Source organism: Cebus imitator, unplaced genomic scaffold (genome assembly GCF_001604975.1).
Source record: "Cebus imitator isolate Cc_AM_T3 unplaced genomic scaffold, Cebus_imitator-1.0 Scaffold304, whole genome shotgun sequence".
Lineage (NCBI taxonomy): Eukaryota > Metazoa > Chordata > Mammalia > Primates > Cebidae > Cebus > Cebus imitator.
In genome coordinates, this window is record NW_016107619.1 from 1,404,766 (window position 1) to 1,410,765 (window position 6,000).

General features: G+C 37.7%; 1 protein-coding gene and 1 non-coding gene across 2 annotated transcripts in view; both read left to right on the forward strand.

The window, feature by feature from the left end:
- Nucleotides 1–6,000, forward strand: part of CNTNAP2 (contactin associated protein 2) — a 1,742,807-nt gene that overhangs the window by 1,157,898 nt on the left and 578,909 nt on the right. The window lies entirely within an intron of this gene.
- On the forward strand, nt 1,770–1,876 carry LOC119467560. Its single transcript, XR_005196095.1, has one exon. It is a non-coding gene; the product is annotated as a U6 spliceosomal RNA (small nuclear RNA).

Here is a 6,000-nt window from a genome sequence, read left to right on the forward strand (position 1 = left end):
CTGAATCCTGTGGGGAATACAGAACAGCTAGGGTAGCCGTATGGTCCCCAGCAAAGCAGAGGTCACAGGTGTCACATACAGGCTCTGGTGAATCTCACAGAATTCCTGTAGAAATTTCACATCTGCTTACCCCGAGAAGGTCTCCCGGGATCCTGGAGATGCCTTCCTCCAGAAGGCACCCTAGTCCAAACGTAGTATGATGGACTTTGTTTCCATAGGGTATTCAATACGTATGTGAATCTGAAATTGTGAGTGACTTGGAGTACACACTGTCTCTGGTGTCTGGTGACGGTGAGTTTTCTGTTCATAGATGGCTCTCTCTAGCTGTGACTTCTCTTGGCAGAGGGGAAGATGCACTCTCTGCGGCCTCTTGAATAAGGGCACTAACACCATAAGTGAAGGCTTTGCATTTCATGACGTACATCCCCCCAAAAGGCCCCACTTCCTAAAATCATCACTTTGAGTGTTATGATTTCAACATATTAATTTGGTATGGGTCACATAAGATTCAGTCCACTCCATCTACTTTCTTCAAAACTGTAAGCAAGCTGTAAAGAAGAGAAAATCATTTCAGCTCAAGTATATTCCCTGTTTTAACTTGGGAGCAAGGGCAGGAAATAGAGGGAACTTATTCATTGATTGCCTACTATTTGTCAAGCATGGAAAGAACCATATAATTGGTTGGAGGGAAAATAAGATAAAAGTCTGAGCAACAGATGGAAACACATCTGCCAGGTGCCATGCTCTGTATGCATTACTTCATCATGTGTAACAGTTTCTTGTATTAGCAAGTTCCTGCTGAATGCTAGCCTACTTTTTCTTGTCAGCCAAATGTCCAAGAAGCAGGTACTGGTTATGAATAAGCACAGTAAAAACCCATTTTCTAACAAACAGAAGAGATGGCAAGTGTATCCTCTCAAAGAAGTAAATTTCGCTTTCTGCCTTATGTTTCTCAAACAAAACAAACTTTTACCAATTCCATTACCATAGCCTTGCTATCTACACATAGATATCACAGAAATCTTGATCTTTGAGTTTTCAAGTTAGAGGAATTCTTATTCAGTATGAGAGTTAATAATCTCCTCAGACACACATGTACCTGGTAATATGAGAACAATAAATGTTTGTTGGGTGCAAACATGAATTAAAGCTGTATATGTTATGTCTTAAAGACATTAAATTAATCATAAATTATAGTGATTAATTACATTAAAACAATAGCATTATTAGCACACGATATAAGTTTCACTTTAAGGAAAAACAATATTGTAATAATCCCCAAGTACGCCCGTCTTCTGAGACACTAAAAATAATTATATGCTACCAACTATACCTTGAAAACGCATATACTATTAGTACAGACACAGAAATGAACAGAATAGAACTAAAAATGGAATAAATTCTGTGACACATGATTTTTTATTGTAATATTTCTGAAATTGGGATGCATCTTACAATCTGTGACATCTTACGGTTGCCTTTAGCCAGACAGCAGTTGTGTTGTCACAGACCATGCTTGCATGCAAGAAAACAATGTGTAAGATTCATGTTAGCATCTTGCAAGAAAATACCAGAGACGATAACAGATAACTTCTGTTATTCCTAGGAACTACTTGTTTTGAAAGATGATGGGTGAGACAGTGTGTTACATATGTTTAACCTACAGGAAGCAAATGGAAAAAAGAAATCTAATTCTATGTCATTGCCAAGTGACTTAAGAGTCTAGCACCACAGCATTTTAGTTGCTTAACAGATTTAAATGTTACACTGCATTCACTTCAGCAGCACATGTGCTAACATTGGAACAATACAGGGAAGGTGAGCATGGCCCTTGAGCAAGAATGACACATAAATTTATGAAGATTCCATATTTTTTGTAACACAAAATATAAATGCTTCAGGGGATGGATACCCAATTATCCATGATGTGATTATTGCACATTGCATGCCTGCACTAAAATATCTTATGTACCCCATAAATATATACAGCTACAATGTACCCACAAAATTAAATCAAATTAAAATTAAATTACAAATTTTTAAGGAAATATTACCTTATCTTTTGATGGCATAGGAATTTATATTTTAAAACTGTTTTATATATTATATATAATTTTATAATTATGTAATTATTTTCAATTATATTTCAATATATTTTTAGTAAATCTATAATTTAAATATATAAACATTTAATTAAATTATATATTTAATTATTTTTTTGTATTATACTTTAAGTTCTGGGGTACATGTGCAAAACGTGCAGGTTTGTTACATAGGTATACATGTGCCATGGTGGTTTGCTGCACCCATCAACCTGTCATGTACATTAAGTATTTCTTCTTATGCAATCCCTCCCCTAAACCCCCATCCCCCGGACAGGCCACAGTGTGTGATGTTTCCCTCCCTGTGTCCATGTGTTCTCATTATTAAACTTCCACTTATGAGTGAGAACATGCGGTATTTTGTTCTTGTGTTAGTTTGCTGAGAATGATGGTTTCCAGCTTCATCCATGTCCCTGCAAAGAACAAGAACTCATCCTTTTTTATGGCTGCACAGTATTCCATGGTGTATATGTGCAATATTTTCTTTATCCAGCCTATCATTGGTGGGCATTTAGGTTCATTCAAAGTCTTTGCTATTGTGAACAGTACTGCAGTAAACATACATGTGCATGTGTCTTTATAGTAGAATGATTTATAATCCTTTAGATATATACCTGGTAATGGTATTGCTGGATCAAATGATATTTCTGGTTCTAGACCCTCGAGGAATTGCCACACTGTCTTTCACAATGGTTGAACTAATTTACACTTCCACCAACAGTGTAAAAGTGTTCCTATTTCTCCACATCTTCCCCAGCATCTGTTGTTTCCTGACTTTTTAATGATCACCATTCTAACTGGCGATTATATAATTAAATTGCATAATTATATATTAACTATGGTGTATATGTGCCATATTTTATATTATAAATATATAGTTATAATTATATATTGACTGTGCAATTTATATGTAGGTATATATAATATATATTTATCTGTATGTATACATAATATATTAATATAAAATATTTACACATAATTATATATAATTAGGCTTAATAACTCTGAGTGAAAAACATGATTCAAAGACTCACCCAAAAACATGATTCAGACTCTCTGTGAAAGGAAGTTTCAGAAATATACCACCCAATTTATTTTTCTTATTTTTTATGTATATACAATAAATAATTTAAAAATCTATAATCAAATTGAAAAAAGTTCTTTCAGTAAGCGTAAAATTTTCCAGTGATTAAAATGTACTGAATCCATTTATTAGGTGGTATTTTTGTTAGGTTTGTTTTTTTTTTTTTTCATGAAATAATGATAACTGCTGGCATCATAGATACAATGAAATAGATGTATAAAAATATTCAGGAACATGAGGAGATACAAATCTACAGAGACATGAAACAATAGAAATTAGCATCAGCCTGGAAGCTAGGAGATTGAGATTCTAAGCTTGGTTCCATAATTAAGGAGCTGAGTGATCTGGAGCAAGTCACTTAATGGCCCTGGACTTCATCTGTAAAATAAGGAGCTGTGATCAATGATTTCTGGGCTCTGGAGAGCACTGATGTAAGCAATCAGGAAAACAGAACCTTCCCTAGATGCTCCAAAGGAAGACGGGATCTGACGTGAGGCACTAGGTGCTTATGAGAGTGACGGAAAGGAGTCGCTGAGGTTGAGAAAGGCCAGTCACTGCTGGCTACTGAGGGATTAGACATTGCTTCCACGCAGGTCAGGAACTTAAGGAAACTTCCCCACAGGTCACAGCAGCCTCCAGCATCTATTGGTGAACTTCTAGAGGCTACTAAAAACCTTCTAGGTCCCAAACTTTGCATGTCAGCGGGCCACTACCCCGACAGGCACCACTTCTATGCCATCCAAATCTCCCACAGGAACTTCTTACTGGTCGCATCCAAAACAAAGCTCTGGTTTGGCAAGGGATTCTGGGAAATGTAGTTCCTACATTGCCAGTCCCTATGCTGTAGGAGAGATGATAGAATGAGGTAGGAATGGGGCTGTGTCACAGACAGCTGTCTGGTACCTCAGCTGGGCGAGGGACTGTGATGGCAACACAGGTGAACAACAGGGAGGGCATGATTTGAAGACACATTCAGAAGTCATGGAGAAGAAGGTACACACCTGAAAGATGCCTCAAAGGAAGAATTGAAAGATTAGATATGGGTTACTTTTTCTTTCCATTGGCTAGTGAGTCAATATAATCTATAAATCAAGCCTCTTTAGCTCCTCTACTGACTGTCATGTTCTTTTTCCCTAGCTCTCCTGTAACAGGGAACAATACACCCTTTTTCTTGTAGTGCAAGAATAATGATTTGCAGGCAGAAGCTCCGTGAATCAGACTTTGCGCTGAACATGTTACATTGTTTGGGAACCTGGCTAAATTTTTCCATAACTGCTTTAAAAGTGATTTCCATTTAAAGCTAGGTGGAACAAATTCCTGCTGCTGGCTAAATCTTCTTTTTCTTTTCCTATGAGCAGAATCTCATAAAAAGGACTATTGCTCTCTTGTACTTTTCTGTGATGCATTCTGTGTTGGTGTCTATGGAGGAAGCCATCTAAAAATACACGGAGTGCTATAAAAATACCTCCTAATTCTGCTAGAATTCAACTTTTTAATAGCTGTCTTTCTTCTTCCTTTATGTCTCCTTTTCAATTATTTCTTTCCCTTTGGTACCCTGCCAGATTAATGTTTCTGAGTCTTTCATAGACACCTACATTGACCAAATGGATCAATCTCCTACCTTTGAGATCCTCATTGAGCACTGGCAGAATTTGGTGTCTGCATGAATTTAAACCCCAGATGTATGGAGAAAGAATCACTTTCAACAGAAAACCTAATATAACCACTATTTACAATTGGCAATTTTTGTAATAAACAAATAAAATGGGCATCATTTATGTCCATTTTGAGCCTGTATCTATGTTATATCAGGCTTTGCCTAATAATAATGTTGCTGTCAAGTTAATAAGGATTTTAGCTTACATAAATAACATTTCAATTCTTTTCAGTTGGGTTTATCTTAAACTGTACAGAGGCGCTTGTTTTATTATAATTCAACTGAATCAGAAACTTTCTTTTTACTTGCTCACACTGGCTTCTAACCAGCTCATGTTTCTTTAATGACAAGTGCTAAGTAAACTTCACCTGGGGACTCATCCTTCAATAAGGATAATGGAAGAATTGCACCAACTACCAAGGATCATTGTTTTATTTTCAATGAAACCGTCCCCTATAAAATTGTTTTTCTCTGTGAAAAAACTTGGAGTAGAAATCCAGCTACCTAGGTCAGGGAGGGCCCCACCACCACCATCCCCACTGACTTAGAAAATGACTAAAATCTTTTAAACCAGGAGGACCAGAGGCCAAAACATCAGCATGGCCAAGAAAAAGTGAGCAGAGCCATGAATCAAGTCATGAAGTTATAGATTCGTATAACGCATGTAACGGGTATAATATATGTAAAGGTCAAATGTCACTCCTCATTTTAAGGGTGAAGAAATAGGGCTTGCAGGAGTTGAGTGTCACACAGCAGATAGTGGCCAAGCCAGGCTGAGTCCCATGACTGGACAAGTGTACTGCCTGCTTCTCTGTGCAGCTGTCATCTTTAGTGGTGGTAAATGGATGAGCAGTATTGATGTCAACACTCTAAGAAATAACACAGCAGCCAGGCGGTGCGGTGGCTCACACCTGTAATACCTGCACTTTGGGAGGCCAAGGCACAGAGATCACCTGAGGTCCAGAGTTCGAGACCAACCTAACTTTGAGAAACCCATCTCTGCTAAAAGTGCAAAATTACCCTGGGGTGGTGGTGCATGCCTGTAATCCCAGGACTCGGGAGGCTGAGGCAGGAGAATCACTTGAACCTGGGAGGTGGAGGTTGGGCCATGGCATTCTAGCTTGGGCAACAAGAGTAAAACTCCATCTCAAAAAAAA